The sequence below is a fragment of the Balaenoptera physalus genome, assembly GCF_965194825.1.
Source record: "Balaenoptera physalus genome assembly, chromosome: 16".
Taxonomy (NCBI): Eukaryota; Metazoa; Chordata; class Mammalia; order Artiodactyla; family Balaenopteridae; genus Balaenoptera; species Balaenoptera physalus.
Window position 1 is genome coordinate 80266673 of NC_138898.1, and position 25986 is coordinate 80292658.

Sequence of the window (25986 nt, forward strand, 5' to 3'; positions counted from 1 at the left end):
GAGCCCACGAGCCACAACTACTGAAGCCTGCGCGCCTAGAGCCTGTGCTCCACAACAAGAGAAGCCACCACAATGAGAAGCCCGTGCACTGAAACGAAGAGTAGCCCCTGTTCGCTGCAACTACAGAAAGCCCGTGTGCAGCAACAAAGACCCAATGCAGCCAAAAAATAAATCAATAAATAGATAGATAGATAAATAAATAAATAAATCTAAAAAAATATTCAAAAAAAACCCCCACACTGATGTTGTTAAACACACACACACACACACACACACACACACACTTCAATACCTATCCCACTGGAAAAAATTTAAAAGTCTGACAGTTAAGAGTATTGGTAAGAAACAACTGCAACACATTTACACTGCTAGTGAGAGTGGAAATTGGTACAATTAGTTTTGAAATCAACTTGGTATTATCCAGTAATGTTGGTTATGTACATTCCCTAAAATTCCAGCAACTCTAATCCTAGGTAAAAATCAAGAATATGTGCCAGGAGACATGTAAAAGAATAGTCATATAGCGCTATTTGTTACAGGTCAAAACTGGAAACAACCTATATTGTTATTTGTCGGTCAACAGAGAATTTGTAAACTGGTATAGTGACACAATGGAACAGTATACGAAAATGAAAATGAATGTATTACAGCTACATACAACAACATTGTTGACTCTCAGGAACTAACGAGCAGAAAAACAGAACTGCAGAATTGATTCCATTTATATAAAATTCAAAACAAGAAAAACAAGAATCATTGTTTAGTGACACAAAGATAAACTTTAAGGAAATATTTACTGGAAGTGATTCATTTTAAGTATTTAAATAGCAAATCACTGTTCACTGTCAAACAACTGGAATGGTGGCGTTAGTAATATTGCCAGTTTCCATCTTGACTCTTTAATCATAGGCTAAAGAGTATGACATTATTAGCAGTACCTTGTTAACATATTTTTCATGAACTAGGATTTACATACGTGGATAAAGTTACTGTGTCAAGAGTTTTCAAAAACTGTGATCCTAGGTTGTTGTGTGCTTACTTTTAACAGCTAAGTTTAGAGTTTCTAAATAGTTTAGGGACAAAGAGAAGTATCAAAATGCCACCCCCTTATGTTGAAAATTTACCACTTTTTATATGATCTAAGTGGCCGTGAATATAGGTAGCATCTATGCAGAATCATATTAGAATGAAAAAGCCATAATGCCTATCAACTGTATCAAGTGATGACAACATTCACATGACATCAGTTTCTGCTGCCCCTTAGTTATTCACAGAATTGTTAAAAGTGGTTCTTTTAGAGAAATGAGAAACTCAAGACCCCAAAGAACTGAGCATTTTGACCACTAAATCCTTCAGGAATAGACTCCTGTGAGGTGCTGTAACAGAGAAAAACATTCTGTTACAACATGAACATGGATTGGCTCCTGGATTTTATTTAAGGGTTGGATTCATTTTTAAAGGTAGTTTATACGTCCTGGATGGCATTACTCAATTCTATAAGGGCCTCTGTAGCTTAACTTTTGAAAAAATTTGATCTTAACAAAGACTTCTTAATAATATGAAACTAGGCCTGTGCTATTAGGTGAAGTGAAAAAAGGAGGATATAACATCTAAAGTAATATTTACAAGTATGATCCTTGCAGAGTATGAGCACTACTGTGTAAGGAAATACAGAGAGATCAGGAGGTAAAATGGGAAAGGTTAACTCTGGAGAACGAAGGAACACTAGGTAAATTTTCTTCTATCTACTCTTCAGTATTTTCTGATTTTTCTATAATGGGCCCATAGGATAATGATAAATAAGGTATATAAAATAATTCACATAGTACCTGACACATAGTAGGAGCTCAATACATGGTAGGTACTCTTACTATTATTATCCAGGTAAAATGTAAGGGTAGGTTCAGTCTAATGACTCAAAAGCCAACCAAAGTTCATGAATTTATAATAAGCTTCATTACACGTCACAGTTCATTAAATGAGTCAACTCTGTTAAGAGTACACATGCTGAGTAGAAAAGATCTGTGGCATCACCCTTCTGTTGATGAACTACGAATCAAAGGGAGGCAATGTCTCTAGAAGATCATACTAATTTTCCCAGTTATCTCAAGACTGGAATGTGCCGTGTGTCATTGCTTTGGGACAGGTTATAACAGAATTGGGAGGAACAGTGTATTTTTCTTTCTGAGCTGACTCACCACTTTCTTTCAACCACAGTCAAGTTTAGCCTGGATAAGACCCAGTGACATGGTGTAAAGAGGTCTAGGGTGGAGTTCCTGCAAGCCTAGATGTCTCCACAGTTATCATGTACTGAAATAATGAAGAAACTCAGAAGCCCCCAAAATAATATTTCCAAATCGATTTTTTTCAAGCTGAATCATGACTAGTGCCTGGTCAACCTTCAGGGGAACACAGACCAGCATAAAAGCCATCTAACCGTTGATTAGAACCAATTGTGTGTTTGGTACACATACGTATATACACTAACACATTCTCATCCCTCTCCTTTTTTTAAGGAAAACTCATTATGGAAGCCTGGCTTGAGGCTGTAATTTTGTAGAAGATGCCAGCATAGTTGTTTTCAAGTTTAAAAAAAGTTGCACTTTAGTACTCAGAGACCTCTTGTTTTAATTTATGCAAAGCTTAAAACATTTTGTTAGGCCTGAGTGAGACCATCTGTGCAAGAAATAAAGGATGCCTAAGGGTAAAATCGGCAAGAATAGTAATGCTGTATGTGTGGAGGGCGGTAGGCAGCCTACGGGGTTTGCAACTACTGCTGTGACCTTTACTACTTTAGAGAAGAAACAAGAGTAATTTCCATATATTGCCTCCTCTAAAAAAGCCTGGCATTCCTCCCCTCTTGCTCTTTCCTTCTTCCTCATTCCTTAATAATAAGAAGTTGGCAAAGCAGACCCTACAAAGAAAACTATAGCCAGTTTTGAGAATCATGCTTTCACAAACACACACACACAGTGGGACACAGTTTGAGGGGAAAGGGACTAAGAAGATGAGTGGATAAGAAACCAGGATGAATGAGATTAACTCAGAAGGGACATGACAACTGTCTCAAATACTGAAGGAGTTATCAGGTAGAAGGAAGGAACGGAAGAAGATGTTAACTGAGCAAGTCCTGGTATGTCAGGCACTTTGCAAAAGGTATTCATATTTAATTTTATTTTACTGCTTAATTATATTTAATGTGAAAATGTTGCCTGATTCGTATAACCCCAAAAAGTAGTATAAGGACCAACAGAAAAGACAGAAGGAGACAGAAGGGGAAGTATGGATGGAAGGAGGTAGGAATGGAAGTAGAGGAGAGAGGGAACCAAAGATGGAATCAGTGACCTCTGAAGATGATAGATCGGTAGCCCCTGGCAATGTTCTAGTATTGACTGGATGACCACTTGCCTTGGACCCTGTTTGGGAGAAGGGGTTGTAAGTTTCACATTCTTTCCAGCTACACAATCTGCTCTACGAAGCATGGAGGTTTACAGGTTGGTGAGAAGGCACTGGCACCACCTGTGGTGGAAATCAGGGGGGCTGTGTCAGGTCACTGTAACCGAAAGACACCTGCAGTACCTACACCTACACTGTGTCTGCCGTGACTCCTCTGCTTAATGCCAGCCTTGGGAGAGGGGAAGGGCACCCGCACTTGCTGAGCTACGTTGTCACTCCAGACCAACACATCTAAAGAATAAGGGTTGTACCATGCCCAAACTGAACAAGTTGTTTTGACCGAAGAAAAACAGGATACCGCAGGCAGGCTCCTTCAGCTTCAGCTAAATGCTGAAAGCATCCTGAAAGGAGCATTCCTCCACCAAGCAGGTCTGCCATCTCCAGGCCACTGGGTACTGGTTTAATGCAGCTGTGTGAGAACAGCCTTTCTTTGTAAATCAAAGGTTTTTTCAGAGAGAGCAACATTAGTCTTTAAAATGATGGCTTTTTTCCTATAACTCTGAAATTAACATTACAAAGGCCTGACCTTATGTGCATTAAGTATTCCCCAAAGAAGCACAAGAATATTTTGTGAGTTTGTTCATATTGCATTTCTTTCGTTTGATTACCTTTGGGACTTATTAAGGAATCCATGCTTCTCCCCCCTCCCATTTTTCTTATAGGGGTCCCACTGGGGCTTGGGATAAAGGAATGGAGAAAGAACCCAATCCAAGGGTGTAATAGTCACATCAAAGCCTAAAAGACCTTTATTTACCAAAAGAAAGGTTTTTAAAAAACTTCAAAAAAGTAATAAGCACTTTTATCTAGGGATATATTTTACAGAACATTTATATATAGCCACAGTGTATGGCTAAAAATAAGATCTTTTATATTGAACCTCTTAGGGCATAGAATTAGCTTTAAAACAAAGGCAAGTATGTAATGTTAAAGCACTGAATGTCCTAAAAATCAAAATGATATGTATTATTTTTCCCATTATACACCCTTAGTCTATCACTGTGGTCTAGAATCTTACGTACAAATCAAAACGGATCGGGCAAATGTGTATCAGAGGGGACCAAGGCTGATAAAGATATCATCTGGGATAGGGATCTATGTCTCAATTCAGAATTCAGCACCATAAATCTGCATGGTAATCAAGATTTAGAGGAGGCCAAAAAGCCTGGCGGGGAAGGCTTCCCCTAATTATCCAGGCATCCTATGTATACAGAGCCACTGACACTATAAATTCTCCAGTGCCATGGGGTTGGTGGGTCATCATTAGATATTTCCAGACAGCAAGGACTTAACCTTGGATTCAGAACACCTCACTACTGCTCTTCAAAACCCAAAGTAGATACAGCCCTCAAGTTTCTTTCTCTTAAGCTCTGACTTCTCATTTCACAGTCCTGAGGGAAAACATCATTTAAATGGGAAATCATTTCATTGAAACGTTTGTTTTTTTGTCATAGACAGTATATAGACTTAAGCAAAAAGAAGAAAAATAATCACTCACAATCCCATGAATTAAAGGTAGCCACTGTAAATGTTTTGATGTCTTTCCAGAGCTTTCATACCAATAATTATTTTATCAAATTAAGCTACCATGTTGTGCATGCTATAGAAAACCAGAGGGTCGTATATTCAATACCAAAAATGAAAGTAAGTCCTCAGCAGATAACCCAGTATGGACTAGAGATGGAGAGACAGAGGGTGGAGACTAACATCAAGAAGGATGGTTTCTAGAATGATGTAAGTAATACTGGATGAGAGGGAGGAGGAAGCACAGCAAGATACAGAACAAAAATACAGAACAAATACCTTGTTCTGTATTTAATTCACTCCTTCTGCCTCCAAGATTATAAGTGACTACCATCATTTATGTAGCACCTTCCAAAAGCCAGGCACGTTACAATACCCTCATGAAAACCACATGACATAAGAATTATCAAACACTATTTTATAATCAAGGAAACTCAGACTTTAAGAGTTAAGAAACTTTCCCAGAGAGTTGAAGGGTAGTTCGGGGAGTATTCACAACCAGATGTGGCTGACATCAAAGTCAATGCTACTAGTTACCAGGTTGCATCAATTGTACCCAGGGCTCTGGAAGATGCACCCTTGTGAACCCAGCTGTGTTGCATTAAATCTCTTTCTTGGCCAAGCACCTGTACTCCTTGGCTACTGCAGTCAGGAGATTCTGGCTGCTAGGAAAGCAAAGTCACTGCAGCCAGCTCAGGCACCCTCTATGAACTCTACCAGTCCTGTGTCATCTCTTATTCCACACTCACAGCTCTGATTATACTATTCAATGATTCATGAATCCCATCCAGCCCCATGATCTCTTTCTCTCCACTGTTTACACCATAGCACCACTTAACATTCACGTGTTTATGCCGTACTTTCCCAACTATATGTACGTACAGACAACAGAGGCAGAATCCCAAACTTCTCAGTATCTCTTCCATTCTTGGGTACGTTGACTTACAGACAGTAGGTCCTCAATAAACACAATTAATTTTTCCAGAATCCCAGAGTGGTACGGTTCATGGAATACATCTTTCCACCCACCCCCAAAACTTAGGTCCCGGGAGCTGGTTCTACATAAACTTTGTACACAGGGAAGGAGAAAGAGATAAAAGGTTGTTTTTTTTAAAATTATTCATCTTAGTAATCTAAACTATTGAAGAGAATTGAAAAATCATCTTCTCAAAAAACAAATTATGAACCAGAGTAGGTACTAGGGCCTGGCAAAGAGAGCACTTAGGGAGACCAGGCGGATTAGTTTACCTGCCCAGGCATGGGAGCTGGAGAAGGCGCTGGAGATGGAGGGAGGGAGGCTGAGGGCTTGTGGAAAACTGAAGGGAGATGACGACCGAGAGTCTGGAAACTCAGATAGAGGTCACCAAATTGTATCTGGACAAAGAAACATCAGGAATCTCTATCATATGGGTAACTGCCTCTTTCTTGCCAAGTTACCTCACTGCCAACAGGAGCTCTATTCATGAAAGCAAATACTTAATTAGGGGTTTTACTAATTGATATACTAACAGCTGTGGCATGTTACTGTCTGGTCAGGTCTATAACCACATGAACATACATGCCGTGTGTGTGCTCCTGCACAGACACACAGAGACAGAGAGAAACCCATATTTCTCTGATGATGTCTGCAGCTTAGAAAGCGGTATAAGAAAGGAGGACTGTAAGAGAAGAGCTGGGAAGAGGAGCAAGATGACGATTTGTGTTTACTAGTGACACGCAACAAATCTTCGCCCTCCCATCGTTAAAAACAAAAAGAAACATAAAAACAAGGAGAAGACGGAAAACATAACATGTAAAACAGATTCTGAGGTACTAAAAGGAACCTGGCAAGAACCCTGGCTCTCTGGAAGGGGAAGGGAGGCCGGTGAGAACACCTGCAAGTTAGCAGAGGACTCGACAGGCTGAGCGAGGAAGGGAAATAAGATGGGAGGAGCAGGCAGTCCAAGACCCACGGGGGCGGCCACATTAAGGAAGTACCTGGCACCCCAGGAAACGGCAGCACTGGTGTCAGCTCTTTCGAAAGGCCTTGCCAAGGTGGACAGCACTAAATTCCCCTCTGCTCACTGGGTCTGCTGGAGACATCTAATGAAACACAGCCCTGTTGGGGGTGGCCCTTGGGTAACATTTTCACTCCTGCATTCCATTTTCGGTTTAGGTTGAGATTTTCAAGAAGACAGCAAGCAGCACTCAAGTCCCAGGTGACAAGATCTGCTCAGATTTAGTCTTTGAATGTTGCAAATTAAATTCCCTCATCAGGCCTCTAATCACTCTTACCAGATGGGGCTTGTGCTCAATTTTGGATCCACAGGAAATTTAATGGTTATTGTTTCTGTTTAAATAGGAGATTATTGCATTTTAATAAGTTCTCTTTGGGACTTGCAGCAACAATAGAGCACTATGAATTACTGTAGATAGCTGTTACTGCATGCTGGGGAAAAATCAAGTTACTAAGTGTGACAAGTTGCTTTTTCTTCCCTTCCAGCAATCGCTCCGAGTGTATTTACCACCAAATTAAGTATGTGCCGAGGGGATAATATTTTTATCCTGCCGAGGGGGAGAAGGAGCTTGTCTGTGGATTTTCATTAAAATGACACATCTGTTCAGCAATTTCACAAAGTAATTCTGCTGAAAGTTTTATCAGCTAATTTTAATTATTCACTCCAGTGGGTTGAATACAGGATTCATCATGTTGAATTAATACATTTGACGGGAATTTCACAAAGAGGGGGAGAAAAAGCAATCAACAAATTGAATTGTCATGCAATATGGATTAAATTGAGATTCTTTAATTAGGATAAGCCTGAGATTTGGTATTTTGAAGGTATTAGAAAGCTTAGCAATACAGTGGTAAAGATTAAGAAAATGCAATTAAATATTACACTTTGGACACGGCCAGGATATCATGTGAGTAGAAGAGTCCTCCTTTTAGCAGAACAGTTAATAGTGTCAGTTTCTAGGATATCTCAGTGGTGGAACTGCAGCCATGCCAACGAGGGACAGCTGCTGTTTGTTTACCAGAGATGAACTGAAAGGTAATTGTGTTTTAAAAGACTGGAAGCTGGCTCCCTAATTTAAACTACAATGAGATAATTGTGGGAGTGACAATGAACAAATAACTAGGAGACACAGGTTCAAGATCTAGCTCTGCAAGCACTAGTTTTGTGACCTTGAAAAAACAGGCAAATTTTTATTGAACACCTATTATGTGCAGACACTATGTTAGACATAGAAGACAACAGTGAATAAGACAGTCCCTGTCTAAGGAGGCCTGTAGGCCTAATCCAAGGCCCCTCCCCGCAGTCAGTCTCTTCATCTAACTAGCGAATGGGTGGGACAGACTGAGTTCTCTGAAATTCTACAACAGGAACTAGAAATATATAATTGTGCTGAACTTACTTTATGAAGGAAGTATATGACGTGACTGAGGATTAAACAGAGCAGTGCAGACAACATGAAGTAAAAAATCATTGTTCCGCAAGCTATCTTTTCCATATATGCTGGTTTGGGTGACGGGTCTGCATGCAGAGCTGCCCATAATGCTCTCTGCCAACATAGAATAACATGGGGGGAAAGAAGCATCGTGCGTACTGGACAAAGAAAATAACAGAGTGGAGTAAGTGTAATTGCTGCCAGTAAATGCATTAAAAAGTACATTGTTATACCTCAGGTGAGCCCCCAAGGCTTGCCAAAATGTGTTTATACTTGTAAAACCTAACAGACGCTAAAAGTGGGAGGAGAGAAAAACAATTGTCATTAAAGAGACAAAATACTCGCTGAAGTAGAGGATGCAGTTACTACTCTGAAGGAAGTGGTTTGAGATTCATTTCCGCTTTAGCTACTAAAACTGTAACACCCACTTACAGATCAGAATCATAAGCATGATGATATGCATCAATGAGAAAGACAAGACAGGAAGAAAAAGCATTAATGAGAAAACTTTATTGGGAAGACAGTGTTAACGTGACTTCCTAAGGAGCTTGAACACTGCTTTTCAGTTCCAAACAAAACATTCACTCATTCCATTTCCACAAGGGAAAGTAGGCCACACACACTCATCAGTGAAACTGCACAAGCTACTTTGCTATAGCAATGACAAATACTATAGTATCTCATTGGCGATGTGAATAAATGGTGTTGCATTTTTGAATACCGAAAGGAAAACAGTGAAAATAGAAATTGAGTTTCTGACTAATAAGCCCATCTTTTAAATTTTTCTAGGAATTTTAATAACCTTCTGTGTTCTTTCATTCAACAATTATTTATTGAGCATCACTCTGTACCACACACTACTCTCAACAACAGGGATAAAGTAGTGAAGAGGGTCCAGAACTTGCCTCCATAGACCTTACATTCTGGTCTGGGTTGCTGGCAAAGAATATAAAATGTAATGTCAAACAGTGATAAGCGCTATGAAAAAACAGAGCAAGTTGCAGAGAACAGAGAATAATTACAGAAAGTATGGTTTTTCAAAGGGTGGTCAGACAGGGCCCCTCTAAAGAAATGACATCTGAGTCGAAGCCTCCATGAAGTATTAGTCGTCTGATTCTCATTATATTTTTCCATTTTATATTTTTGTTTTCTTTACTGTATTCTGGCTTGGCTCACTGGGAAAGATCATGGTATGATGGAAAGAACACAAACACCAATTGCTCTGTTATCTCAGGGAAGCAATGATCTCTCTGAGCCACAGTTTGCCCATCTAATAAGTGGGCTGTTAGGAGGATTAAAAAAGATAAAGTACATAGAGTACCCAGAACAGGGAGTGAAGCAGAATTATCTATGTCTCCCTTTTTTGTTGTTCTTGTAGATAATCCTTTCTTTAAAATAAGAGAGCAGGAAGGATTCTTGGAAATTATATACTTCATCTTCAATTTACCAATGGGAAAAATAAAGAGCCTCAGAGATGAAGCAAAAAACCCATGGCTAGTCATCCCATCGCAGAGAAGTTCTACCAAGAGCTCTTTCTGTTATGCTAGTGTTTTTGAAATTTTTATTTTTACCTGTGAAAACTTTTTTCAAATGAAATCTCAACAAATAGTCCAATATAAGAAACAAATAAAAAAGAGCAGCTGAGCTTTGCCAGCCCCTTGAAGAGAAAGAGAGGCAGAGGACGAACAAATGGCCTTAGTGATGATGAAAGGCAGAGATACCATGAAAGAAAACTCACGGAAATTCCTTAAAAAAATAGGAAAGATAACTGAAATGCCTAAGCAGGCCCAAAAAGATCTGCTAGATCTCTTTCCTCTATCACTTGAATTAAAAGACAAGACACATATTAAAGATAATTTAGGGAACATTAGTAATCCATTCCATCCCTTTTTTCGCGGTCATTACGTGTTCAGCTTTTTGTTTTTCTTTCTTTCCCTTAATTCTGGCCCTTGTCTTATTTCATGTTCTTTTCTTTCACTTGCTTCCAGAGTCCCAGCTGTTTTCTTTCTTGCTTTTCTTTCTAGCACCCACGTCAGCTCAGCCACCCACCCCTCCTTACCTCTGCTTGTTCTCACTCAGGGAAGATCACTATTGTGACAGCACTCCCATTAAGTTCTGTTAAAATGACAAAAAAGTCTGTAATTTACTCTTAGCAGTAAGCGTCTCCAATCACCAAAGAACCAATGTACTCAGCTACCTGTTTCCAATCCAACTCCTAAGAATGAAGAGTTGAGGCAGTCAGCCGCCCTCAGACTGGTGAGAAGAATGTGAATCGAGTATCCACTGTGTTTTGGGAACCAAGCTAAAGATCAGAACTCACCCATTCAACAAACATGTACTGCGTCCTGATAGGTTACCCTGCCAGGTGATAGAAACACAGAAGTGCAAGATAGGTATCCTGCTCCCATGTCTAGTAGGAGAAGCAGTGCATCCATCTAAACTATAGGTGATAGTATGTGTTCTAGTTATTAACAATAAAAGGTAGCACAGAAAAGATGGCAGTGACACAGCCTATGAGCCCCTCCTGCTTATGACACAACTAATGTGCATTTCATAAGCTTCAAACAGCTTTGTATGTCAACACACCCACTCAACACAGAGGCGGTTCTGCTCCAAATTAGTGGCACGATAAACCTTAATTAACAACTGGTGGATTTTGAGGAAAGCCCTTTAATCAGTAATGTCAGGAAATGAATCTTTAATGTGAATATTTTCTACAACCACAAGGACAGAAAACCTCACTTTCACTTTCCCACCCCAGATGTATCTGTATCTGCCTATCACCCTGAGGACACGAGGTGTCCTGGTGTGCAACAGTGAGGAGATTCACAACCCCTGTCTTTTGTTTCTTCCAAACAAATAATACAACCACCATGAGATTTACAGGAAGGGGACTCATGTTTTAGACCTTTAGCAAAACAACATTCAAAGGACCAACACCCGCAAGGCCCAGCAAGTAAATGTAATTCTAAGTGAGTCTGAGTGGCTGAATGGGAGCACAAGTTTATGTCTAAAGAGAAGGGCTGACTTTATGCTCGGAAAGGGCAAGAGAGCAAGACATAGGCTCAGTTTCCTCCTCTGTGAAATGTGGACAAAAATACCCCAGGACAAAAATACTTACATATGTAAGCATGCAATAAATGTCCGTAATGAAAATATTATGAATATATTATATAATAATAATATTATTAGGTAGAGGAGTGTGGGAGTATGAAAGATAAATCAGAGATCTTAGAGGAAAGAAGAAAACACTGAAAGAGAAATGAGAAAGATTTCAGAAGGATGTAAACGGAAAGGTGAACAACATTCAAGAAATACCAGTTCTTGAAAAATAAATAGTCCCCAAACCTGAAAAGTCTTGACATACGCTCTACCCATCTAGTATCCATTGCGGGATCTAAATATTGATAAATACAATATATAAAAATTAATATGCTACATATTAATTAATATATATTAGTAACCCTATGATAATGACCAAAGTGTCAGAAAAACACAGTGTACTGAAAACACAAATATCTATGGCTTCTGATCCACAAATGTGAATTAAATGCCTGGCTAGGATTTCTACCAATAAAACAATGGCATCACATGATGGAATTCAGCTGTGGTGATTCCAGACCATGAACTGGGTTTTCTCTTTTTGTGTGAAAACTACAAAATCACAAGTGTTGCCTACCCTTCTCATGATCAACCTTTTGAACAAGGTCCCATTCTGACAATCAGATAAGATAAAGCAGTAGATGCTAAACAAATTCCCCCTCGTAGTAAAGCTGGTACAGGGCTATAAGGCCACTTATTTCATGCCTGATTTTTTTAACCTGCCACATACAGAGTCCCTCTCCTGGCAATGGGAAAATCAGCCTTGGTGACTCTTGTGGGCTTCTCTCCACAGCCTAAAGCTTGATTAGGACTCTAGGGGAACAGTTTTAGCATCAAAGAGGGCAGAAAAGAAAGTCCACCAAAAATCAAGACCCCTTTTTGTGTGAAAGCAGAGATGAAAGGTACACTGCTGTTAATGAAAAAAATATACATCATATAAAAGCCAAGGGATTAAGTCAAACTCGACAAATTTATCTGCCTGCAATTCCATCTTTAAACTCAGCAGACCTGGAGTCATAGTCACAATTATGCGAGGTCCATTAAGCAATTGCTTTCCCTTCCTATTCTCCTTGTGTCCTTCACAGCTCATACTACCCCATCAGAAGCCTCAACCATTTTTGAGAAGAAAAATCACCATCCAGTTAAGATAAAAGCATACAATTCCTATACCTCACAACTGTAATACTCATTTCCTCAGGCAAAAACACTTCCAAGTACCATGTGAATTATGTGCTCAGGACACAGAGAGACCGTCATAGGTACTTGTACAAACATACGTGCATATGTGCTTGCTGATGTGGGAGGGAACATAGGAAAGAAGTGGAAAAGCAGTAACACCAAGAGTCTTATAAAAAGGGGTCCAATTCTTTAAGCTCAAGGTGGAAGGTTACAGGGCTTCCTCCATCTCCAAAACTAAAGAGTTTTTTCTAACCCAGTATGAAATGTGTAAAAAAATAAATTCAAATACATGTTTATAGAGACCAGTGCTCCCACAAATTCCTGCTTTTGTGTATGAAAAAAGTAATACTACAGATATTTGAATCTCATAATGTTATGGAACATGAAAAAGGGGCAGAAAAAGCAACAAATTTTGTTTAACCTTGAACTATTAAATACTTTTAAAAAAACTTAGAACTAGAATTTTTCTTAAACAATTGCAAATATTTATTGAGCACCAACCGCCACTTCTGTTGTCATGATTATTAAATATAGGCTTTTGACTAACATTTTTTATGAAAGAAATGCAAATAAGTTTAATGTACACCCACCTAAAAATATTATAAAAATACTAACGACACTTGTGATGATGACAGAAACAAGAAAAAACACTTGATATAATGATAACCTTTGAAAGAGGGAAAAAAAGCAAGAGCCAAAATTACATATTCATTACATTACTTAAGCATATTAAAATTGTTCACATACATGTTCATAAAAACACATATAGAAGAATGTTCATAGCAGCTTTATTAATAATAGCCCCAGTGGAAATAACCCAAAGTGCCTACCAATAAGAAAATTGTGACATATATATAAATAAAATATTATACAGCAATTAGAAAAGTAACGAATCCCTGCTACACCTAAAAACATAGATGAACCTCAGAAGACATTATATTGAATGAAAGTGTAATAGGGAAGAACCTTTTGTATTCTATTACAAGCTAATCACTAAAGGGATGTTCCCTGTAAGATTAAATTATACATAATGGCCCATCTCTGGGAACCCTGCCTCCCAGGTAATGAGCATTAAGCTAAATATCTTTTGTTAGCTCACAGGAAACATCCTGACCACGCCCACCTGTGAATGACTGCAGGGAGGAACAAATTAACGCATCCCCTCTGGAGGCTGACAGGAACCAGGAAGTGTTTGACTTTACTCCCTTCCCGTTTAGTATAAAAGAAGCCTGAATTCTAACTCAGGCAAGATGGTTCTTTCGGGGCATGAGTCCACCATCTTCTCAGTTTGCTGACTTTCCAAATAAAGTCGCTATTCCTTGCCCCAGCAACTTCTCTCTCGATTTATTGGCCTGTCGTGCAGCGAGCAGTATGAGCGTGGACTTGGTAACAAACTTTGGTGAGCCAGCCAAGGAACCTTGCTGCTCATGGCCAGCTGGCCCCGGTTGGGGAATTTTCGGGTAAAGCCCTAGCAATTTCCGGGACCACCTGTCCTGAGGATCTGCCCTTCAAAGTTCTCTGAAGGGGCACCAGCTGCCCTAGCACTTGGCAGTTGGAACAAGGAATCAACATTTGGGAGCCAATGGGCTCCATACAGTAGGGTAAGTTGCTCCAGTGTGTACAGCCAGAAACTTTATTTCCTCTCCATTTGGGGCTTTTTCTCCGGAATAAGCCAATTTGTTTTGTATTTGAGTGGGGTACCCTGTTGGAGAGAGGAAAGAGTTGTTGGACTCTTACCCGATTTGTGAACCGGTTCTTTTGTTTCTTTGGAAACATTTGTGTATGCTGTTTGTGTTTTGTCTTGAATTTCTATCTTTAAAAATGGGGACTGTTTCAACTATCCCTAAAGAAAGTCCACTGAGGTGCATTTTGGATAAAAGATCTGATTACAGCTATGAACCCACGGGTGGGAGGAAGATGATATTTTATTGTAACAATGTGTGTCCACAGTACCTGTTAGGATCTCCACAGGGGGTTTAGGCAGGGCTATCTTGGGACCCTGTGCACCATGTACTGCTACCCTTGCTGTGTTAATTACGTCATTTATGGTCTCCTGTGTCGTTGGTATATGTAAAACCCCAAGACCACAACTTGAGGGTTTCTTTAGAAATTTTTTTGTTCTTTGGGTTTTTTGTTTCATTTTGTTTGGTAGTTTCTCCATTAACGGCCGAATCAATTTTGTGATATTTAAAACTTTTACTGATGTCAAATGGAGGAAGGGAACAGGGAAAAAAAAACCTCTGTTCTTTTCCAAGAGTGGAACATTCCGAGGAAGAAGAGAAAGGTTCTACTTGGTTCCTAAAATCACCAAAAACTACAAATAGAAATAGAAGTGTCTTTTTCATAAATATTAGTAAAAAGGGTTTAACCATCTAGACAGGTGACCTTGACTTGTCCCATCTGCCAGAAAACCCAGTTTGAATTCAACCTCTTTTGCAAACTGATGGGTTTTACACTGTGGTACCTGATTCATGGCTAAAATTTTTAATGGTGACTATGAGGTGTCTGTGTGTTTGTACATGTGTCATAGAGGTGTGGCACTGCCAAAATTAATTTGTAAATGAGCTCTACTTAATTGGCTTTAAGGAAATTAAGTGCTTATATAAATAGTCAAATATAAAAGAAACCGGTCAGAATGAGTTTCAGGTTCACATGATCTAGGAAATATTCAGTATTGAATTAATATACAGTGTTAAAGTTAGCTTAAGCTTGTTGGTTTGATACAGATGTCTTTAGAATCACCAACATTAAGTATAATACTCTTATTGTACCTAGGTTTACTAGAAATCAAACAAGACCTTATTCCTGTTACAAAGTTTGTCAGCAAGAAAAATAACAATGTGACAGAGCTTTTAAGTAAATAAAATAGAGGTAAATAAAGAGTTTTGGGTAAACTCTATGGGAATAATGTTTTGGGAATGTCTATCTAGAATAATCTCTCCAGATTTTCATAACTTTAAACTAAGTTCTAAGATAAGGTTGAACTTAATTATTAAGAAAATAAATCTTAAAGGTAAAGTGGTGGGCTTCCCTGGTGACGCAGTGGTTGAGAATCTGCCTGCCAATGCAGGGGACAGGGGTTCGAGCCCTGGTCTGGGAAGATCCCACATGCCGCGGAGCGACTGGGCCCGTGAGCCACAACTACTGAGCCTGCGCGTCTGGAGCCTGTGCTCCGCAACAAGAGAGGCCGCGATAGTAAGAGGCCCGCGCACCACGATGAAGAGTGGCCCCCACTTGCCGCAACTGGAGAAAGCCCTCACACAGAAACGAAGACCCAACACAGCCATAAATAAATAAATAAATAAATAAATAAATAAAATATAAAAAAAATACTTAAAAAAAAAAAAGGTAAAGTGGTAAAAAACCTGAATTTGGCTCTCTAAGAGGAAAAAGTTTTCTTAAATATTGAACTGCTTTTGGTAACAGATTTTCTTTAAGTGATCTGTATTTGCCATTGACCTTTTATTATCACTGGTTAAAACTTTTTGATATTTTTGACAAAATTCCCAAAGATCAAGTTCTAAGTGGGGTTCATTTGACCTCTGGCTAACTTTGGGGTTTTCCAGAGGGTCCCTGGAACACATCAAATTATTTGTTTGCTCTCCATCTCAGAGAGAGGAATACTAAACTAATTGGGCTTATTTGGTGTGTTGAATTGTGTGGGAAGTGTTGTCAAATGAGTGGTGATAAAACTTCTTAGATGGTATCATGTGGGTAAATTTTATTAATATAAATATTCTAGAAATTATATGGAACTCCTAAAATTCTGGTATGTCCTGGTAAATGATATCAGTCATAATTTTGGTAATTATCTTAAATTGTTTGTCACAGCCGTAATCAAGTTTCTGTTCAATTGTATTGTAATCCCAGTTGGTTGATGCCAAAGCAAAAAGGCATCCTTTTAATGGTTAGATGACCAATTGCTATCTATAGTTTTACAGTGGCTTTTGAATGACTCTATAGCTATTTTGTGAAGAAGCAGGGAAGAATGATGAAAATACTTTATGTGCAAGCATTTGTACCATTATCAGGGAAAATAAGACAAGGAAGGGAATGACAGTGAGGACATGTTGCTTCAAACCTTAACTCCTCTAGCTCAGCTGGCTGTCCCAGCCACTCTGGCCGTTACGTCAATATATCCACCCCTCCTACCACCTTCCATTCCTATCCAGCCCCAGTTCCTGACACTAGGTTTCAGGACTTCCCCTCCTTATGGGGATCAATAAGAAAATCCTGTGTTAGTTTCGAGCACAGGGACTTGGTCTGGCATCATCATCTAAGACCTGACAGGGCACCCAATTTGAACCAGGAGCCACTTCCGGGACAGGGCAATTTCTCTTTCTATTATCTTGTAGGGGGCGCCTAAATGCAAACAACCAGCCAGCGGGGTTTCTCAGACTTCTTTAATTGGAAAGAGCTCAACCCTCCTTAGAGGGAGGATCCTCTATACCTGCTGCCCACTTGGCAGCACCCACAGCTGAACCAAATTGGGACCCCAGTGAGGAAAGAAGTCCCTTATTAGAGCACTACTTATTAGTGCGTCTTGGCAGGGCTTTGAAAGGGGAAACCAAAGCAAAAGAGTTTTGTTAATTTATCTATTTTATTTTTGGCTGCATTGGGTCTTTGTTGCTGTGTGTGGGCTTTCTCTAGTTGCAGTGAGTGGGGGCTACTCTTCATTGCGGTGCGCGGGCTTCTCACTGCGGTGGCTTGTTGCAGAGCACAGGCTCTAGGCGCGTGGGCTTCAGCAGTTGCAGCATGTGGGCTCAGTAGTTGTGGCTCATGGGCTTAGTTGCTCTGTGGCATGTGAGATCTTCCCGGACCAGGGCTTGAACCCGTGTCCCCTGCACTGGCAGGCGGATTCATAACCACTGCGCCACCAGGGAAGTCCAGAGTTTTGAACACAGTTCAAGAAATTCAGCAGAACAAATAAAGTCCTCTCTGAATTATTGGAAAAGATTTATCAGGCCTACAGATATCATACTAATGCAGATCCCGAGGCCCCTGAAAATATTAGCATGGTAAATTTGACCTTTTTGGGGCAAAGTGCCTCAGATATCAGGAGAAAATTGCAAAAATTAGATGGTACAGTTGGAATGAACCCTTCTCAATTGGTAGATGTTGCTTTTAAAGTACTCAACAGGGAACAACAACAGAAGAAAGAAGATACAAAATGAAACACCACTTTTTTGGCAGTGGCACTGGATTCCTGGTGAGTTACTCGAAGAGAGGTAAGCCACCACTGGGGAAGGAATAATGTGCTTACTGGAAGGAGGAGGACATTGGAAAACAGATTGCTCTAAGATAAAACAGAAGAAGCACAAAAGAAGATGAGAGCCTCTCATGGTAAGAAAGAGAGGAACACCCTGAATGAAGAGGCCCAGTGGCTCTCCTGGACTTGAGGCACCCAATTCCCCATAGGAACCCCAGGTAAAATTGACAGTGGGAATGAGCTGATTAACTTTCTGATAGACCTCACCCTGAAGGTTTTCACCAGAATAGCTTGACATCAGAGTCCCACCAGAACACACTTTAAGCCTACAGATGGCACTTGTGAAAACCCCAGGAGAGGCGACAGAGCTCTTTCTCCCAACGTCTTAAAAATTAACCCAAAGACTGCTGTCAGACCTCCCCAGGTGGGGACTCAACACAGAGGAAGCTGCCCCATCGAGGACTGAAAAATGACTTTACTCAAATGCCTCGAACTGCAAGAAACTTCAGATAACTGCTAGTGTTTGTGTGGACACTTTTTCAGGATGGGTGAAAGCATATCCTATGGACAGAAAATCTCTGACGTGGTTAAAGCTTTCCTTAGGGAAATTATCCCGATTCGGATTAAGGCATTAAAACTACATTCATCCTGGAGACCTCAATCAACAGGAAAAACCAAAAAAATGAGTCATACTTTTTTAGAAAGTCACTAAAATATGTCACCTGACTAATTTGGGATAAGGTCTTGCCAGTTGCCCTGCTATGGATCAGTGGCTCCCAGAAGCCGGCTTAAATTAAGCCCCTTTAAAATATTGTATGGCAGGCCATTCCAGGTGTCTGCCCAGGCAGAAGAATCTGTGAATGCTAAAAGACCTAGCAGTTGCCAATTATATTAAAAACTTTGGGCACTATACTATTCATGAGTTTGCCTCCAACAGGTCTGCCTATCCAACTTAAGTAGATGGTAATTCTACTGTATATGGAGAAGGGGCAACCAATTTGTTTAATTTTGTCCAAAAAGCACAGGAATTTAGTATATGGATTGGGCACTGGAACCAAAACCTGAAGTTCAATTATGAATTAGACAACAAATTACTAAGAGGTTTCATTGGGTTCAAGTAGTTGTAGATAAAAAAGGACTGACTAAAGATTCTATGGAACATTCATCACCTCTGCTCAGCAGGAAATAGCCAGAGTGGTCTTTGTTCTTTTCCCACAAGACTGTGGAATGGACACTGACAGTGGGGAATTGTAATAGGGAAGAACCTTTTGTATTCTATTACAAGTTAATCACTAAAGGGATGTTGCCTGTAAGTTATACATAATGGCCCATCTCTGGGAACCCTGCCTCACAGGTAATGAACATTCAGCTAAAATACCTTTGTTAGCTCACAGGAAACATCCTGACCAAGCCCACCTGTGAATGACTGCAGGGAGGAACAAATTAACGTATCCCCTCTGGAGGTGGATGGGAACCAGGAAGTGTTTGACTTTACTCCCTCCCCTTTTAATATAAAAGAAACCTGAATTCTAACTCAGGCAAGATGGTTCTTTAGGGCATGAGTCCACCATCTTCTTGGTTTGCTGGCTTTCCAAATAAAGTAGCTATTCCTTGCCTCAACAACGTGTCTCTCGATTTATTGGACTATCATGTGGCAAGCAGTACAAGCTTGGACTCAGTACCAAAAGAAGCCAGAAACAGAAAAGTACATATTGTAAAATTTCATTCATATGAAGTTTAAGGATAGAAAAAATTAATCTAAAATGACAGAAGTGGTTAACTCTGGGACAGGCATAGAGATTAGGAAGGGAATCTTAAGGGGTGCTGGACATGTTCTATATCTTAATCTGGGTGGTGATGAGAAGGGTGTTTTCATATGTAATAAACTATTGAGCTATATATACTTGAGATTAGTGTCTTAGCTCATTTGGGCTATATCAGAAAACATCCTAGAGTAAGTGGCTTATAAATGGCAAAAATACATTGTCCACAGTTCTGGAGGCTGGAAGTCCAAGATCAGGGTGCCAACACGGTTGGTTTGTAGTGAGGGCCCTTTTCCGGGTTGCAGACTCCTAGCTTTTCATTGTCTCTTCACGGGGCAGAAGGGGCCAGGGAGCTCTGTGGGATCACTTTTATAAAAGCATTAATTCTATTCATAAGAGTTCCATCCTCATGACCTACCCACCTCCAAAAGGCCTCACCTCATAACACTGTCACATTGGGTATTAGAATTCCAATGTATTAATATCCAGGGGGTACAAACATTCAGACAATAACAATTAGTGTAGTTTGTAGTACCTATGTTTTTAAACAACAACAAAACCCCCAGAGAGCAGAACTTCTGGAATGGCTGAGTGATGAATCTGTCAAACCCTCAATACAAAAAGAAACAATAAAACTGGACAAAATTGTCAAAAACCTTTTAAGGACACTGAAAATTGACCAAAGGAATAGAACAAATTGAGATTTCATTCAAGAAAAGTTACTGAACCTTAATAAGAACAGTGGGAGTCTGTATACTTTAGCTTGGTGCTACTCCCATGCCCAGCCTCTCCCCAGCTCCATTGGGCAGAAGTACTGCCAAGGTGAGCGAGCTGTGAAGATCAAGGCTCTGCTTATTCAGGACCAATTTTATTTGGAGCACAACATGGAAAATTCTATGCCTAGGGTTGTTAAAAACAAAAATGACAAACAAACATGGAAGGACAACATTTGCAGCTAGCCTGAAATCCCATTACTGATTAAAGTAAGCAACAAACAAGCAGGCCAGTCAGGAAAATTAATAGGGAGATGCAGGGAATGAAAGTGGGTCTTGATAACATCCTACTTACCTCTGACAGTATGGAAGGCTGTTCAGATTCACAAAGCTGTGTACACACTCAGGAGAGACTAGAGAAAGCCCTAGCAAGCTACTTATTCCTGTTTAGCATGAGACCTTACAAACACAGAAAGTAAAATTTAAGACAGACTTGTAAATTGGTTGGACTGTGATTCATTCTCCAAACTATGCATGGAATCTTCAGAAAAAGCTGGAAGCCTTTGTGATTTAGTGGCTCAAGGTGCTCAAACCTCAGACCAGTGTTTGGCTAAACACTAAGGTATTTTGACCCATGGGTGATTCCTAGAAAGCTAGACTTAAATATATAAGTGGGAGGGGTTGGGGGCAGGAAGACAACAAAGCAGAGTCATCAATGGACATACATTATAGAGGAAACATTCTCCACAGAATTAGTCCAGGTAAAAAACTAAAATTAAAAATCTAAAAAAACCCAGAACAACCACCACCTTAAATGTGTGTGAAGGGCAGGGGAATCTGAATACAGACTTGCTACAATGTATTACCTAAAATATACAATTTTTAGCGAAAAATTATGAAACATAGAAAGAAATAAAATTGACCCATACACAAGAAAAAAAGCAGTTAATAGAAATTATCACTAAAGGGGGCCCAGATGCTGGACTCAGCAGATAAGGTCTTCAAAGCAACTATTATAAATGTGCTCAAAGACTTAAAGAAAAAATAAGTACTTGAAAAAAGTATGACATCATGATTCACCAAATAGAGAGTATCAATAAAGAGACAGAAATTACAAAAAGGAACCGAAGCTCATTAGAGTAAAAGGAAATGTCAACAGACAGTAACTCAAATTCACATGAAGAAATAATGCTGGTAATTATATAGGTAATTATAGGAGACTATGTCAGTATAGTTTTTGTCTTAACTAATTTAAAAGAACTGTATAAAACAGTAATTATAAAATGATATTGTAGGTCATATAACATAAACATGTAATATATATATATATAATAGTATCAGAAAGGAAGAAGGGAGGTGATGGAGCTGGAGCGGACCAAAGAAATGATACCAGCAATAACTCAAAACACACAGGAAGAAGTGAAGAGTAATGGAAGTAGTAAGCACATAGGTTTTTATATATATAGAATTTTTTCTTCCTTTCACTTTTAACTTCTTTAAAAAATTATATTGCATAAGGCAATAATTAAAACACTGTATTGGGTTTACTAGCATTATAGATATAATATATATGATAATAATAGCACAAAGAAGTGTGACATGGGCCTATATTGAAGCAAAGTTTGTACATTACTAAATTAAGTTAGTGTTAAACTAAAATAGATCATAAGGTATGATGCATTTTTTTTTAAACTTTTTGTTTTATATTGGAGTATACTTGATCAATAATGTTGTATTAGTTTCAGGTGTACAGCAAAGTGATTCAGTTACACATATGCATGATGATACATATTTTAAATGCTAGGGCAACAACTTGGAAAATTAACTGTATAGTGAAAACAAACAAAAAATTAAAATGATACACTAAAAAACATCTACTTAATACAGCAGATAGTAAAGAATGAACAATGGAAAAAAATATCAAAATGGATACATAAATCCAACAATATCCGTGATAACATTAAATATAAATGGATTAAAACCTCAACTAAAAGGGAGAGATTGTTAGACTGGATTTTAAAAAAATGCAAGCACATGGTACCTGTGAGAGGCACACTTTAGATTCAAATACAAATACAAACAGAAAGAAAAATGATTAAAAAAGAAATACAAAGCAAGCAATAAACATAAAAGACCTGGAGAGAGTATACCATCAGACAAAATAGAGTTTAAACCAAAATTTTTACTAGATAGAAAGGGGGTCATTTTACAATGATGAGTCAGTCCATCAAGAAGATATAACATTTATATACATATACACATCCAACAACAAAGCCCCAAAATACATGGAGCAAAAAAACTGAACAGAACTGGAGGGAGAAACAGACAACAACTCAGTAATAATAGTTGGAGATTTCAACATTTCACTCCAAATATGGATAGAAGAGCAGACAGAAAAATCAATAAGGATATACTTGTTTTAAATGATATCAACCAAATTGACCTAATTGATAGATATAGAACACTCTACCCAAAAAAGCAGAGTACACATTCTTTTCAACAACTTATATACATTAACCAGGGCAGAGCATATGCTAGGACATAAAAGAAGTATCAATAAATTTAAAAGGATTTAAATCGCAAAAAGTCTATTTAGTGTTTTTCTAATTAAATTAGAAATCAAAGCAAAAGAAAATTTGGGAAATCCACAGATACTCTGAAACAAATCAACATAATTATAAATATCCCATTAGTCAGAAAAGTGTTCACACAAAAATTTTAAAATATTTTGAACTGAATGAAAATAAAAACACAATATATCAAAATTTATGGGCTTCAGCTAAAGTAGTGTTATAATTACCTAGGCTAGAAAACAAAAAGATCAAACCAATAACAGAGGCTTCCATCTTAAAAAAACTAGAGAATGAAGATAGAGAGTGGAGTTATGTTCTAATATTGAATTGTGGTGAGAGTTACACTGTAAACTTATTAAAACTCATTTAATTATACATTTAACATGGGTAGATTTTATACATTATACTTCAATAGTGTGGTTTAAAAATAGGTGCATGTAAAAAATGACTAGAAAGAAATAGGCCAAAAAGTGTCATTATGTTAGAATGGCAGGAATATAAGTAATTTTTTCCTATATTCTACTTATTTTTATAATAAAAAGAATCATTATACTCATTACAATTAAAAAGAAGCATTAAGTTATCACGTTTTATACACATTGGAGACTGCATTAAAATGTATTAAAGGGGTCTACAGACAGCCATCTAGTTTAACTTACTGCCTGAAGATAAGAATAAAATTAATTCACGAAAAGTAAGATTTCTATACAGACTGTTTTTAAATATCCTAATGGGGATAAAAATCCCAGGTAACAACCTGTACCCCAACTCCTTTTAGCTTTACTCATTTAAGAGGCTCCTTTAAGCATCTATTCATTTTAGAAATTTCTTCCTAGTGTCTAATTAATGTCAATCACCTTTGGCACAATTTAAATTCATTTCAACACAATGGATATTGAGATCTGTGTTCACATCCTAGTTCTACCACTTAACAGCATAATGCCACATGTTGGTTCCATCTCTTCATCTGTACAATGGGGGAAAATGATATTGTTGCAAGGACTAAATGACATAATACATAAAACATGCTTAGAATAGTACCCAGTGCATAGTAAGCATTTCCTAAGCCTTATTACAAAGAAATAAAGATGGTAAAATTCCTTTCAAGAAAAGAAACGACGGCAGGGTAATTGAACTAAGTTATCCAAGTCTGTGTTTCTTCATGAAAGAAGTTCGGTTATTTGAAGGGAACTGGAAGCAGAAGAAAGGATGTTAAGGAAATAATCTATGACGTATAATTGTTAAAAGGGGTGAAGAAGCCTCTATGGGATTCAGTTCCATGTTGAACAATAGCTTATACTTGTACAAGCAACAGTATAGCTTTTAATAGATGACATAAATGTTCAGCTATGTCATGGATGGATAGCCATTAACATGTTCAATTGAATAAACTGGTTGCTTTGCTTTGATTAGTCCTACTTGAGTTAATTAAAATATTTCCATTTCTTCTAGTTTTCATAGCACTCTGTACAATTTACAGAAGCTGGAGATGGATTTTTAATACTGTTTACCAACTGTAAGGTTTTGATGGACACCTTAATCATACAATACAACTGCAAAATCTACCACTGGGAGCTATACAAGTCTTGAAACAAATTGAAAAAAGAAATTACATGAACACAGCCATTTTATTTTGGCATTAACCTGAGAAAAAGGAGCAGAAAAAGTTTAAAATACAATAATTTTTATCAAATAATTTTTCAAGTATGATAATCTTTCTTAAATTGCTATCTTATATGGTAATCAATGTTTTTGATGCTTTGTATGGTTTTTGTTTTGCTACCCCAAAAAATGCTAATTAGTAAACTCACAACTGCATCTAAACCTTTGTATAAATATTAAAGGATCAGTATCTCTCCAAGCACTTGCAAGCCCTTGTCTCAACTGCCAGCTGCCCTGTAGAATTTCACAGTCTTCAACATCTGAAGAACCAGAACGGACTATGAGCTTTTATATGAGAAAGCTCCTAGGACATGGATGGATTCAGTTTTCCTTTGGACTGGATAACCACTCATGTAGAATGCTATAGAAGAGATTTGAGCACTGAGCAGAACATTTCTAGATAAATTTTCAGGAAACTTGCAGCCCTGAAATCATGTTACTTTAGTATTTTGGAGGAGATTTCCTAAATTGATTTTTAAAAACTGTTCTGAGGAAAATGAGGAAGAGAGACAAGACTGACAGACTAAGATACTAAAAAAATAAGTGATTGTATTTCTTTCGTTTGCATCTAAACATATTAAATCCAAAAGGAAACAGTGAGTATGGAGATTCCTTAAAAAAATAAAGCTAGAGTTACCATATGATCCTGCAATCCCACTCCTGGGCATATATCCAGAGAAAACCATAATTCGAAAAGATACATGCACCCCAATGTTCACTGCAGCACTATTTACAATAGCCAAGACATGCAAGCAACCTAAATGTCCATCAACAGATGAATGGATAAAGAAGATATGGTATGTATATATATACACAAACACACACACATACACACACACAGTGGAATAGTACCCAGCCATAAAAAAGAATGAAATAATGCCATTTGCAGCAACATGGATGGACCTAGAGATTATCATACTAAGTGAAGTAAGTCAGAGAAGACAAATATGATATGATATCACTTATATGTAGAATCTAAAAACATGTTACAAATGAACTCATTTAGAAAACAGACTCACAGACATAGAAAACAAATTTATGGTTATCTAAGGGAAAAGGTGGGGGGGAGGGACACATTAGGACTTTGGGATTAACATATACACACTACTATATATAAAATACATAAACAACAAGGACCTACTGTCTAGCACAGGGAACTATACTCAATATTTTGCAATAACCTATATGGGAAAAGAATCTGAAAAAGAATATATATATCACTTTGCTGTACACCTGAAACTAACACAACATTATAAATCAACTATATTTCAATAAAATAAATAAATAAATTTTAAAAATGTGAGACACTGGAAAAAAAAACCAAAAGGAAATACTGCTTTTTCCTTTTGAAAAATTCAATACAATGCTACTCTGGTACT

At 38.2% G+C, this 25986-nt stretch overlaps 1 protein-coding gene and 3 long non-coding RNA genes across 9 annotated transcripts in view; 2 read left to right on the top strand and 2 right to left on the bottom strand.

The window, feature by feature from the left end:
- Positions 1-25406, bottom strand: part of LOC309646298 — a 58174-nt gene extending 32768 nt beyond the window's left edge. The window contains exon 1 of the long non-coding RNA XR_014255263.1: positions 22-25406. This is a non-coding gene — a long non-coding RNA (uncharacterized lncRNA). The remainder of the gene's footprint in view (positions 1-21) is intronic.
- Positions 1-25986, bottom strand: part of AUTS2 (activator of transcription and developmental regulator AUTS2) — a 1112861-nt gene that overhangs the window by 497562 nt on the left and 589313 nt on the right. The window lies entirely within an intron of this gene.
- The window catches only part of LOC309646275, a 638120-nt gene that overhangs the window by 366371 nt on the left and 245763 nt on the right, over positions 1-25986 (top strand). The window lies entirely within an intron of this gene.
- The window catches only part of LOC309646301, a 266260-nt gene that overhangs the window by 92460 nt on the left and 147814 nt on the right, over positions 1-25986 (top strand). The window lies entirely within an intron of this gene.